Here is a 14,947-nt window from a genome sequence, read left to right on the forward strand (position 1 = left end):
AAGATGGGGGGTAAGTGAGATCTTGTGCTCCCTTCTTTCTTCCGATGTAAGACCAAGGTCTGGTAGAAACCAAGGAGACTAGAACAGGGATCGCTCAGGGTAACAATGCTTTGGTCCTAAGGGGGAAGCAATAACTTCAGAGTTCAAACACCAACCCCCTCTTTTACTAAGGTGCGCTATGCTTTTTAGCGCATAACTATTGGTGTGCGCTAATCACGTGCTAAACGCTAACGCGTGCATGTTATCCTATGGATGCATAAGCGGTTAGCACATACGTTGATTTAGCATGCGCTAAACACATGCTAAAACGCTTAGCACACCTTAGTAAAAGAGGGCCCAAGTTGAAAATCAGGGTACACATCCCATCACTGCTTCTGATCTTAGACAAGTTATTTCTTCCGTTGCCTCTGGTGCAACCTAGGCGGTCAACTCTCTTGGGTAGAGACCTATGTGTAATTCAAGGAGCTGGGTGATTTAAAATGCAAATGATTGTATGTATCTCTTTCATGCCAGAGTGTACTTTTTTACAAAATGTGACAATAATACCTGGAACCCTATTTGTTGCGGTGCTAATAATCTGAAATAAAAGCCAAGTCCAAAATTAAAACCAAATTTCCCCAGGCCTTGTTTGATTTTTGAGTTCCCACGCAAAGAGCGAGTGAAAATAAAGAAATAAAATCCTTGATTTTCATTGGACAACAGCGCCTGACAACATTCTTCAATTGGACGCTTCTGGGAAGAGCTGCGTGTTTGGGCAGCTCCAGTCGCCTTCTGCACCAGTGCATCTGTCACAAGAACCTCACTAGAGTTCAGAGAGCTCCATGCACCTGAGATGTCCAGCAAGGACCTGAAGTGACCTGAGGACTTCTCCCCCATCACCAGGTGTAGCACGACAAACTCAGGTGCTTTGCCTGAGAATTGTTCATACCATTGTAGACTTAAACCTCAAAGCTTTGTACGTGCAGGAGAGGTGAGTGGGTTCCCCTTTTTTCCCAACTCTCATCATACTTAGAGAGATTCTCTATTCTTTTACCCTATCAATATGGCTTTCGTCCTAACTTCAGCACCGAATCCCTACTGTCTTCCCTGATTTCAAGGGTTCAAGAACTTCACTCTCGAAACAAGTTCGCCGTCCTCCAACAATTTGACCTTTCTGCTGCTTTCTACGTTGTTCACCATGATATTCTTGTTTACCAACTCTCTGAGATAGGTATCAACTCCACAGTCCTAGGTTGGTTCTCTAAATTCCTCCACTCTCGTTCTTACATTGTTAACATGAATGGCACCTCATCCTCCCCCTGGAAACCGAATTGTGGAGTCCCACAAGGCTCTCCACTATCCCCTATCTTTTTCAACATCTATATGTCCTCCCTAAAACTCCTCCACCTATCCCCCCTTGAAACAATTTACACTTATGCAGACGACATCCTCGTCCTCCTCGAGACCGATTCGAACCTCACCGACCTGTCTAAGAACATATCCTCTTGTATAATGAACCTACAATCCTGGGCTCACACTGTGCAAATGAAATTGAATGAGTCCAAAACAAGACTTCTTTGGCTAGGTCCAAAACTAGATCACCTACTACCCTCTGGCTCCTCACTGCAGTTTGAGTTCTCAAGCAAGGTCTTGGGCATCATCATTGATTCCACATTGTCCTTCAATAACCACCTCCAATCCTTGGTAAAAAAAAATGCTTTTTCAGCCTTCACATGCTGAGGAAAGTTAGATCCTACTTCCATCAAAAACATTTTACCCTCCTTGTCCAATCCATCATCCTCTCCAGATTGGACTATTGCAACTCTATCTACTTAAGCCTAACTAAGAAAAACCTCCACAGACTCCAACGGATTCAGAATGCCGCGGCCAAGCTCATCTTCACTAAAAGTAAATTTGGCCATGTCTCCCCGCTCCTGGCCAAGCTCCACTGGCTTCCGATAATCGCCAGGGTCCACTATAAATGCGCCTGTTTAACTTTCAAAATCCTATATGGTATCCTCCCTCCCTTTATCCCTCTTTCTTGGAATTCCTCAAACCCTAATACCACCAGATCCTCCCACAAATTAAAACTATCCTTCCTCTTGCTAAAAGGCATTTCCCACACAGGAAAGCTAGGGACCTCCCTCCACTTCAAAATCACTGAGCTCTGGAACAACCTTACCTCCCCTGTTCGGAACTTGAGCTCTCTCCAAGTTTTCCGCAAACATCTGAAAACCTGGCTTTTCTCAAAAAATGTAAGTCTCCCTCCAACTTAGGAATCAAGGAAACTCTTATATCTTGGCATCCCAAGTCCTCTAAATTTTCTTCACACTTCTACCTCTAACCCTATGTTGTAGTTCCTTCCTATTTCTCCTACTGTAAACCGCGTCAAGCTCTACGAACGCGGAGATGATGCGGGATACAAACCTAAGGATTAGATTAGATCATTGTAACTTTGGGCTGGTGCACTTCTGTCTGACCTAGGACACTTAAAGAAGAATACCTTAAATTTTAGTACAAGCATTACAGTAAATGAAGGAGGGATTTCTTTTTTCCCATTTGCACAGTAATGGGCAGGTGCTAATTGAAAAGGCATATATGATCAAAATATTTAAGGTACCCACAAAATGCAATTTTTTTTTTTATTTTTTTTTCATTTTGCCTGTTTCTGAAAATAATTTTCATGCTAAAAATGCAGCAGTGGAAGCCAATTGTTGCATATCTCTCAGTTTTGAGTGGATGTTACCCTTTTTAAAAAAAATTATTTATTTATAAGATTTCAAAATAATTTTCAAGCATAAGATCTTGTACAGAAAGTGTGATTAAGACATATCAATACAAACAATTACTTTCAATAATGAAAATAAAACAAGAAGCTGAAGAAAACAAAATTACTTTTCTCCCTCATTTTCAAGGTGTTTTAGGGATAAAAAATGAACCAATCGAGACGGGTCAAAAAAAACATAATTTAAAGAATGATACCTAAGAGTGGATGTTACCTTATTTGCAAATGTAGCACATGACACAAAGGGACCTCAATTTATTCTATCCAGTTTCTCTCCTACTGTGCAACATTAGAAAGACTAGGGTTTCCAGCCGTCCGGTTTCCAGTCTTCTTTTTAGAGGACTGTTCAGATGTTCGGATGGCTTTTCAAAACCCGGCACTTTGTCCAGGTTTTGAAAAGCGTTGAGATCGGGGTACACAGGTAGATGCCGTCCAGAGGCGGTCCCAAAGAGACGAGGTCTGTGTGGGGGCCGGGGTTGGGGGGGCGTAAGAGGCAGAGCTGTGAGCGGAATGGGGCGGGGCTGGGGCTTACCTGGGCAGAATGCATGCCAGAGGCTTTCTGGGATTCTGGAGGTACCAGAAGAGAGAAGGGAATGAGTCTTGTGTTTCATATTCACAATTTAACTCTACAGAACGGCCTTTAGAAGTTGAAACTGCAGACTGGGGTTGATACACGGAATCACCATTGATGAGATCTATGAAAAAAAACAACAACTTGGTTACAGTCAGTGACATTTCACAATCGTAACGCTAGAAGAAAAGTAATTTTTCAACATCAATAAAAAAGGATTACTAATGGCATTTTAAGCATGACTAAATTTTTACAGATATATTATATACACTGGCTGTACATTTCACTGCAAAATAATTGTATTTAATGTACCATCAGTCAGCTAACTAATTTTCAGAATTAATAATAATGATTACGTACAATAGCAATGTTGTCCAAGATTTACCAAGCAGTGCTCCTATGAAAGCAAGACCAAGAAGGTTAAACCAATTCATTGTTTGCTCATTAAAGAAAATGTTTCAAATTACCCAAACTCACTTTTTGTTAAGCTGCCAAGAAACATAGGGGGTTGTGCCCTTATTAGAGAAGGGAAGAAGTTTACCAGAGGCTGTTGTGAGGAAAATGGTCTCAGTCCTCCCCCTGCTGGCTGAAGGCTCTTGATCTATGTTTCCACATGAAACGAGCTAAAAGTAATCATTCCACTCCCTGACCCAACAAACTCAACTCAGTCATTCTCACTGGGAACATCATCTTGCACATCTTTCTCCTGAATTAATTGCCCTATAAAATGAATAAATGATTTCAGCATTTAGATGTGTCATTAGCCAGAGAGCAGTATAAAAAGGGATACAGTTAGTAGGAGCTGTATATGAGGGGCCACTGCAACCAACAAAGTTGGGGTAGTCTCCATCGAGGGCTATACATTTTAGTCCAGCAATTTTCCACTTTTTTCATTCCGTATTTTTCCAATGGAACAAAAAAAGTGGAAAATCGCTGGACTAAAATGTATAGCCCTCAATGGAGACCGCCCAAACTTTGTGGCTCCTCGTATAGCACTCAAAAAAGGAGAAACTCTTGGATGAAGCAATAATTTTAAAAAGACAAGAGTTCCAGGATACCAAGAGTTGAGATGTCCTCAACTGATGATAGTATCCAAGACTGAGTTTAGCAAGAGGGAGGACTAAGCATAAATCCATAGAGGAAAAAAGAACATAAGGATAGCCTTACTGGGTCAGACCAATGGTCCATCAAGCCCAGTAGCCCGTTCTCATGGTGGCCAATCCAAGTCACTAGTACTTGGCCAAAACCCAAGGAGTAGCAACATTCCAGAATCCCAAAGAGTAGCAACATTCCATGCAGGAATCTCAAAGAGTAGCAAGATTCTGGAACCCCAAAGAATAGCAACATTCCATGCTACCGATCCAGGACAAGCAGTGGCTTCCCCCATGTCTTTCTCAATAACAGACTATGGACTTTTCCTCCAGGAAATTGTCCAAACTTTTCTTAAAACCAGCTACGCTATCCGCTCTTACCAAAACCTCTGGCAATTTTATATTAAATATATTATTTTATATTAAACATATTAAATCGGACTACGGACAAGACTGCAGCTATCCAATCGGCAAACAAAGCCAAATCAAGTAGAGACACAGATATAAGGTAGGATCCGTGAAATGATGAAAAATCAGGAAGGAAACCCAGAATGTTTTGTTTATTTCAGTTTGATTATTTGCAAATTCTAAGAAATTGAATTGATGTGGTCTACAAGGAAGAATAATATGGCATCACTGTGTAAATATGACTTGTTTGTCTGCATTATCCACCTCCATAGAGTTCAAGGACATCAGCCTTACCAATGTTGGTATAACTTGTGACGCTATGCCTTAACAAGCTACCCGGCAGTTCTGAGTTCCTGCATATAAAACACTGCAACTAGGTATCACATGCACCAGATGGCACTGTTTAATTGCTTCTTGACTCATGCCCCAACAAACCAAGGGGCAGTAGTGAGTCCAAGAAATGTGTCACAATCTAAGAAAAGGTATGAAGTCTTAGTGCATGCTTACGAGGCAACAATGTCAGCTGGGTTCTGTTTATTTGTTGAATTATATTAATTGAAATGGTATATCTCTGGCAAATGAAACGATAGAAAGATATGGTTTGTTGCATTTGAATCAGCATCGTCTTGATTACTTAGCCAGCTAAATAACTCCGTTTCTAAGTCTTGGTCCATTTTCTTGGATTATGATACCATAATTTCCTTTCCTGAGATATATTTCTTGATTCTAATGAAATTTAAGTCAGGATCTTCCATCCCAGAACTACAGTTAATGTTTGATTCCTGATATGTGAACGGGGATTTACTGTAAACTGTTCCAGTTTCCATCACTTGACATCCCTATAAGTTGAACTTGCTAAAAATCCCTTATAGACACAAAACAAAGGTTCTTTTAGTTATCTTAACCTCCATGTGCAAATTCATTCAAACTTTATATTGAACCTTAACTTGCTTTTCACCCCCCACCCAGACATATGGAACTTATCCTGTCTGCCCTGCTTTTCAAACATTCCCCTGAGTCCCTCTATAATGTACAGTCTTCCTTATAAGTTAATACTGACTTATAAGGTCTAATCCAGTTTTGATTTGCCTCTGCTCAAATAAAACATTACAATGGTTTACAATAAATCCATTAAAAAATCAAGTAACATCAATTCTAATATCTCCTCCTCTCCCTAAGAGATCCCATGTGGCTGTCCCACACTTTCTTGAATTCAGACACAGTATTGTTGATGGTTTTTTATATGAACACCAGAGCTTGTTAAGGTAAGCCGGGAGCCAGGTTGGCAGAGGGACTTGTCCTCTTTGGGGATGGACGGTGGAGATGTAGGGTTACCATACTGCTTCAGAAAAAGGAGGACGGATTGAGACATCCGGGTTTTACTACCACTGAAAGCAATGAAAGCAAGGAGGATAGATTGAGACATAACATAACAATGTACTTGTATACCGCAACTCAGTTCTGTGCAGTTAACAAAGTAATAACCATAGTTCCCGCATAGGGCGCATTCTATTAACAAATCCAAAATTATCAAGACGGTAACTAGGTAGAAGACTATTCAATGACTTTTTCTGGAGCTACAGTATATGATAACCTTAGTGGAATGTGATCATGGGGAGGGGGGTGGGGTGGAGAGTTTTGGGTTTTGTCACAAATGCACCCGCATTTTCAGCCAAAACCCAAATCTGGATTTCAGACCAGTTTCAAGACCGAAATCAAAATTCAGCCAGCCTCTAGGTGAAATGGTGTGGATTTGGAACAACATTCTGGGTCTTTATTTTGTGCAATGTTCTCGGTTCTAAAGCAGCAATATTTGAAACCGTTACCTATGTTAAAATGATATTCAAGTGAGTAGCCACTACTGCCGTTGGAGAAAGAAAACGGTGAGGACTGGGATCTGAATCTAGGCACCAACCCCCAACATTGCTTTTTAGCTACAGTCCCAAAGTAAGTAGAAAATGAACGAGGCTGATTTAAAAACCTGAGCCTGGTTGTGACCGACATGGAATGCCTGACCAGCTTCTGCCCCGAGGTTTCTCTGTCACACAGCCTGCTCCGGCTTGCTGAGGCTATTCTCATGCTAATCTCTGGGGTAAAGACACTGGATCTGACAAGGCAGAAAGGGAGGGGTGCTCTCTAGCACAATAGGGTGCATTTGCATATTTAGATGCATCCAGTAAAAAAATCATGGGATTCCCAAGGCAAAAGATACAGCACCCTCCCCCAACCCCTAAATAAAGTACTTGGAAAATTCCTGCCTGTAATCCTCTCCACTCCTCTGGCCCCCTGGCTTTTGCTCCTCTCCATCCCCCACCTGATCCTATATCATATTTTTCTCTCCCCCCCCATCTTAAATTCACCAGTTCTCTGGGCAACTCTCTTAAATCCCCCGCTGCAGCTTTTTATTTATTTATCAGGATTTACCACCATTTTGAAGAAAGTCACCCAAGGTGGTGTACACGTCTCCCTTCCCCTATCCCAGACATGCTAAATTTATATTTTCAAGGGTGTGATAGTTCAACATCTGAAATAAGAACAAAGAGGGACCCCTCAGAGAGAAAGAAGAGGAGCGAAAGTCAGAAAACGAGTGAGAGGGAAAAAAAAGGGTTGGATGTGCAGGAATGGCTGAGAGATCACCTGTCTACTTTAAGCATTATTTTGGTGAACAAAGACAGAAAGAGAGAACGGAGTAAAAGAAGGACTCCTTTTACAACACCACGGTAGCTATTCTCCCACGGCAAATGCACTGACGTCCATTCAGTTCCAAAGGGCTTCTTTGCATTTGCCGCTGGAGAATCGCCACCATGGCTTTCTAAAAGGGGGTCTAAGTTGTCCAAAGCAGAAAAGGAGAGGGGGGTGGGGAGGAAGAGGTCCCGAAAGCTTCCTTTCTGATTTCTGAACTGCAGAGAGGCTGATGCAGAAAGCCACGAGGTAGAGTGGCGCCGAAGGCCTAAAGCTTCTACTGCAGATTTACCTACAAACTACGCGCCAGAGATGGAAGTTTCATGTGAGCAGAACTTGCGCGCTAATCAAGGGAACCCGACAGATCAACCGCTCAGTGAGTGATTGACACATGTGCAGAAACCTAACAGCAGTGACAGAGGAAGCAGTCTCCAGTCACTGCTGTTAGGGCTTCTTCTTCTTTTTTTAATGGCTCAAATGTTGTGAGTGTGTTACGCACGCACAATCTGCCCCATTAAAAAAAGAACACACCTACCCCCGCGCTGATGGCCTTCCCCAGTGAACCAGCACCGTGACCCTCCCAAGGCAGTGAAAGTGGCAGGAGGGATGCCTACTCCCTCCTGCCTGGCCAAATACTCGGTGACATGTCCCCACCCGGTCCTCGACCCCCGCAACTGACATCCCCTATCTTCCCCCTTCTTCCCCCCCAAAAAAGGCAGAAGGGATGCCCACTCCTGCATGCCAATGGAACCCCCCCCCCCCGAACTATACCCTCCCTTCCCCTTGAAAAAAAAAAGGCAGGAGGGATGCCAAATACACCAAGCTATGATCCCCACCTGGTCCTGGACCCCTGCACCACTAACCACCCCCCAACCATCCCCTACACTCCCCCTTTCCTCCCAAAAAAAGAAAGGCAGGAGGGATGCTCACTCCCTCCTGCCACTGGATGCTCCCCCAACCCCCCCTCCCCCCCCGTACCTTCCAGCACATTCTTATCTATACAATTTTTGCAGGACCACTATTTAAGCACAGAACATTCCAGTTCATGCACACTGTGACCCAAATTCTATACATAATTTTTAAAGTTAGGCACCCAAATCAGTGTGCCAAGCTAATTTGGGTGCCTAATCTACCCTGCCCCCTTTTACAAAACCGTGCAAGAGGTTTTTAGCGCCAGCCAGCACGCTGAATGCTCTTCACTGCTCCGACATTCATAGGAACTCTATGACCATCGGAGCAGTGCAGAGCATGCAGTGTGCCAGCCGGCGCTAAAAACCTCTTGTGCGATTTTGTAAAAAAGATGGGGGGAGTTTAATTGTTTAAAAGACTTATGCTGTGTTTTACTAAACAGCGCTAGAGGTTTCTAGCGCAGGCCAGCGGGGTAAATGCTCCAATGCTGGCCCACGCTAAAAAACCTCTAGCGCCGTTTAGTTAAAGGAGCATCAATAATTGGCAATTAACAACTTGTAATTGACATTAATTGCATTTAATTGGATGGTGGGCGCTTGCCACTATGAAGTAGGCATCTAACCCAAGGCACCTACCAGAAAGTAGGCATAGTTACGGGCGGATCGTGGGCATGTTTTTCATCTAGGCTGTGTGTTGCGGAGGGATATCTAACAGCCTCATTACCATTTATTTCTCTGCAGCTGCGTTATTCCCCTAATTTAAAGTAGATGAGTATTTTTTTTTTATTTTTTTTTAAAGTAATGCAAATGGTACTTTCTGTGGTGATCACTATATTAATACCATTGAAATCTTTTTCAACTGAATGCTGGGAACGATAAAGAAGGGAATCACGAACAGATCGGAGAAGGTTATCATGCCGCTGTACCGGGCCATTGTGCGCCCTCACCTGGAGTATTGCATCCAGCACTGGTCACCGTACATGAAGAAGGACACGGTACTACTCGAAAGGGTCCAGAGAAGAGCGACTAAGATGGTTAAGGGGCTGGAGGAGTTGCCGTACAGTGAAATATTAGAGAAACTGGGCCTTTTCTCCCTTGAAAAGAGGAGACTGAGAGGGGACATGATTGAAACATTCAAGATAATGAAGGGAATAGACTTAGTAGATAAAGACAGGTTGTTCACCCTCTCCAAGGTAGAAAGAACAAGAGGGCACTCTCTAAAGCTAAAAGGGGATAGATTCCGTGCGAACGTAAGGAAGTTCTTCTTCACCCAGAGAGTGGTAGAAAACTGGAACGCTCTTCCGGAGTCTGTCATAGGGGAAAATACCCTCCAGAGATTTAAGACAAAGTAGATAAAGACAGGTTATTCACCCTCTCCAAGGTAGAGAGAACGAGAGGGCACTCTCTAAAGCTAAAAGGGGATAGATTCCGTGCGAACGTAAGGAAGTTCTTCTTCACCCAGAGAGTGAAAAACTGGAACGCTCTTCCGAAGTCTGTCATAGGGGAAAACACCCTCCAGGGATTCAAGACAAAGTTAGACAAGTTCCTGCTGACGAAGAACGTGCGCAGGTAGGGCTAGTCTCAGTTAGGGTGCTGGTGTTTGACCAGAGGGCCGCCGCGTGAGCGGACTGCTGGGCAAGATGGACCACTGGTCTGACCCAGCAGCGGCAATTCTTATGTTCTTATGTACTTAATTTCGAACGTTTTGGAAAAAAAATAGAACAATGGGCGATGAAGTCCAAACTTAAACTCAGTCCTGAAAAGACTAGGATTTTTTTGGCCACTCCCAACAACAAGCTTATGGAGACTACTATTCAACTCAATGGCCAAAACTTTGAAATAGCTACTAATAGTAAAGTCTTTAACTTTTGAGAATCATACTGATCAAGTGATTAAAAAATGTTTTGTGATCCTGTGGAAATGAAGACCTTCTAAAAAAAGTACTTTGATTTGGCTTCTTTTAGGATATCAGTACAATCCACTATTTTACCTACCCTAGATTATTGTAACATTATCTACTTGGGGTCAACCATGAAAACACTTACTAGACTGCGTTTGGTACAAAACGCAGCCGTACGTTTGATTTTCGGCTTGAGAACGTTTGATCATGTGAGTCCTTTTGAAGCTAGAGTCATCTTGAAATTTGGTTGCCTTTGTTTTAAAGCACTCTTTGGTTTATTACCAACACACCTATCTTCTCAATTGAAATTATACATGTCAAGCAAGAATACTTGGAATCGGAAGGAGAGTGCTGCAAGGCCTTCATTGCCCTGACGCAGCAGGTAAAGTGTTAATCCCACGACGGACTTGATTAAAACGATTTCTAGCAACGGTTCCAGGTTTCAATAACGGATAGAGTTTGTGAGATAAGTAGCGCCATCTGGTTTGATTGATAATTTTCAATCACTTTTCTGAAACTTTATGAACTGTTTGAAGCTTTTGCACCCATGGACTGTATTTACTTTATGAATTTTTTAAAATTTTTCATGAGCTTCTTGAACTGTTGTTTGCACTAACTGCCGATTCTCTTTAAGAAGGCCTGTTTGGCAATTGAAATATTTGGATCTTCATTGAGTAATTTAATCAAATGAATTCAATTCAATTTTCCATTTTTAAATATTAACAATAAAAGATTAATTTTAATTTAATAAGTAGGTAGGTGGTTAGAAACCCATGAGGAAAACAAGAAGCACAAAGTAACCCATGAATTGGGTTTAACATTCCACAATCTGAGGTATACAACCACATTTTGAGAAAATATTAGTTTCTTGTTGGCTGATTTTGAAGTCCAATTGTGAGTGCCATACAGTGTTCTTCTTATAAGTGTGGGTTTTTATTTATACAGTTTTGAATCACTTTTTCAACCACACTAATTTTGAGTGTTATGGTCATTGGCAAGTAAGAATACAAGAAATTCCGGTATGTTTATGGATCCTACCCCAAAAGCTTGCCGTTTCAAGAGTTTTTGGGGGGGAAAAGAAACTTGCTTTTCAAGCTGGAAAAACGAATTCTTGGATGAGCTCCTTGATTGCTCATTCACAATCTTATTATGTATTTAGAAAGTCGATGAAAACTTACCTCTTTGAAATATTTGTATGATAATTTTATTGTTGTATTCTCTGATTTTGTACTTTCACTGAAATGTAACAGTTCTCTTGATGTGAACCGCCCAGAACTATTGGTTGGGCAATATACAAAAAAATAAAATAATTATTATTATTATTATCTTGGATTGTTATCTTTTAGAGTATGTGTATTTTTTTTGTTTTTATGTATGTAATCTTGGAAACCGATGAGATTTTTGGCAGTATAGAAACTTTTAAAATAAATAAATAAATAAATAATATTTTCATATACAGTCGACTCCACCTAAGTGCACGTCGGTTAAGTGCATGCTTCGATTTTCCGCAGCCTACCCTACGATCCCGTTTCTTTTACATTAAAGTCAATGGACGTAAACTCTGGATATTTGCAATTCAGATAAACACACAATCCGCTTATGCGCACTGATGTCATCGGTCCAACCTCTATTCTTTCATGTTACCTTCACTCCGGTTAAATGCGATCACGTTCTGACTAGGAATGGTTAGGCTTCACCCAGCAGCTTAAGCACTGGAACAGCTGGGAAAGTGAGTGCTGGAACAGCTGGGAAAGTGAGCGCTCCACTTCCACTCAAGCTGTAGGGCATAGCTTTCCTGTACTTTAGGCTCCAGCAGCCCACGTGCCATATTTAAACTGAGCCGAGTTAACTACAGCCTTCCCCTACCCTTCCCCCCACTCCATTTAAGCGTCCGAAGGGTGTGCACTTAAGCAGAGTTGACTGCAGTGTGCACTCAAGGTTACCGCGTAAGTTAACCATCAAGGTGAACCTCTATCTGCATCCTGCTGCCAGAATGTGCTTTAATCAGTGGTGTAGTACAGGTTGGGGTCTCCTCCGGCACCATCATGGTGGTGGCACCAGCATCTCACCCACCTCTTCCCACTCCTTCCCTCGCCATGCGCATACCCCCTTCCCTTCCCCCGTACCTCCAGTTGAAGTTGTTGCTTGCGGTGGTCGACCACGTGCTCCTCGCAACCCCGTCGGCTCTCCCGCTGACGTCAAGCCTAGGAAGTGACATCAGAGGGAGAGCCAACAGGGTGGCGAGGAGCACGTGGTTGACCGCCACAAACAACAACTTCAACTAGAGGTATGGGGGAAGGGATGTGGGGGTGTGCGCAGCAGGGGGGGATCAAGGAAGGAGTGAGGGGGAGGGGCACCACCGTCCCGGGACGCCTCTCTTCCTCGCCATACCACTGTCTTGGGTTTTGGCCAGGTACTAATGACCTAGATTGGTCACCGTGAGAACAGGTTACTGGGCTTGATGGACCACTTATGTTCTTCTGCCCAAGTCAGCTTCCTGCACTGGCATCAGAGTGAGGAGCTTTGCCTATCTATAAAGAAGATGGGGGGAGGGGAGATATAGGATAGGGGGCTTAGAGACAGGATCTTGATAGTGATTTTAGAGCATCTGACTCCGAGTGACACCGCCTCTGTCCCTTACTCAATGGCCGTTTCAAATCTGCAAAGTGTGAATCCAGCCCACCCTGTTAGCCAACATGTGCACAACCAAGCAGCGATCACCTTGCTTTCCACAGCATCTGGGCCTGACAACCACCTGCTAGAGGGGCACAAAATTGGGGTTATCCCTCTGTCTACCCACTCTCTCATTCCCTCACTCGCTCTTCTCTACTGCACAGACCTTTTCTGTTTTTGTCTGATCCATTCCATCGCCTGCTTGTTCCTTTTCATTTCCTTCCCTTCCCCTTCTTGCACATCTCTCTTTCTTCCAAGTTTTCCAAATTTCCAAGTTTATTCCAGTTTTGATTAAACGCTTATTCAAATATGCAAAGCGATTTACAAAATATTTAAAAAAATAACATAAAAACAGATAAATATTTTGACAAACTGACCATAGCAGGCCTAGATAACAAATCTACTAGGGATTTGACAAGTAAGACATACTTGACTAATTGACGAGTACATATAGGGTAGTTGGGACTATGGAGCTCTCCTTTTTCACTGCTGTCTATAGTTCTCTTCTCTTTTCCCTGCTGCTTTCTTCTTCCACCCCCTCCTCAATTCTTACTGTTTTATTTTCTTTGCTCGTGTCTCCCTGCCTCTTTCTTTTTCCCTCTGCCTCCCCTCTCCTTTTTGTATGGTCCTGACTCTGAGGTCCAAGCTAAGGGAAGCTTCCGGATTCCTGGAGCTAAACAAATTGCCCCAGCATCTCTCCCTCTGTAGCTCCCCATTGATTCTCAATCTGTCCAAGACACAAACACGCACAGGGAAAACACACAAGATCCCCTATCCCACCTCCACTGCTACTCTCATCCTCACCCAGTCCCTGTCCCTCTCCCCACTTCTTATCCCCAAACCTCTTCTGCTCGGCCTTTCCCCTCCTCTTCTACTCTGCAATTGTCCCTGGACCAAAATCTGTGACATGTGCTGCTTAACATGCTTTCTGACTTCAGGAATGAGAAAAAGTGTGAATAATTACACAAAAAGCCCCTTATTCATCTTCACTTCTATTGTTCTCCTTCTTTTCACCTTCACAGAATTAACTCTTGAAGCAGTGACCCAGCTCCTTTTCAAAATAGCAGCCTGTCCGTTTGTTGGATCTGTTTCTTCCCTTACTGGTCTACTTCCTGGGCCTTTTACATCCAAGCAAGTCTCATTTTTTAAATATTTGTTCTTTGAACTCCTTGTGCCTCAGTTCTAATCCCCTGCTCTGTTATTGACTTTCTATGTATGATCCTAGAAGCATTACTTCATCTCCCTGTGCCCAGTTCTAATCATTGCGTCTCTGCATATGACCCTTAGAGAGTTACTTTGTCTCCTTGTGCGTCAGTTCTAATCCCCGGCTCTGTCACTTCGACTTTGCGTATGACCTTCAGAGAGTTACTTTGTCTCCTTGAGTCTCAATCTATTCCCCGGCTCTGCCACTGCGTTTCTGTGTATGACCCTTAGAGAGTCAATCTGTCTCCTCATACCTCAGTTCTAATCCCCAGCTCTGTCACTGACTCTCTATGTGCGACACTTTATCTCCCCGTGCTTCAGTTCTAATCCTGGCCTTGTCCCTGATCCAATCACTTCATCTCCCTGTACCTCATTTCATCCATCTATATGTGCGCAATGATAAGGAGAGCAGCAAGGGTACCAGAAATGTCCTGCTCGGTCAGGTACTCCAGAGATGGCAGTGCATCAATTCTGAGCAATTACAGTTTCAACACACTGATGTTTAACTATTAATCTGCAGTGGTGATGGTTATCACTAAGGATGCAGAATTATCCATAGTGCAAAGAGAAGAGCCTTGAACCTGGTGAAATTATTTTTGGAAACTTCCTATCTCTAAGCCTGCAAGTGGGATAACATAGCCGCAATTGAATTACAAACTCATGTAAATGGGAAAAAAAAAAAAGAGACTATTTTACAGCCAGAGATCCACAATTTTTTCTTTTTCTTTTTCTGAAGTTTTAAAGAGT

This window comes from Geotrypetes seraphini, chromosome 16 (genome assembly GCF_902459505.1).
Source record: "Geotrypetes seraphini chromosome 16, aGeoSer1.1, whole genome shotgun sequence".
NCBI lineage: Eukaryota > Metazoa > Chordata > Amphibia > Gymnophiona > Dermophiidae > Geotrypetes > Geotrypetes seraphini.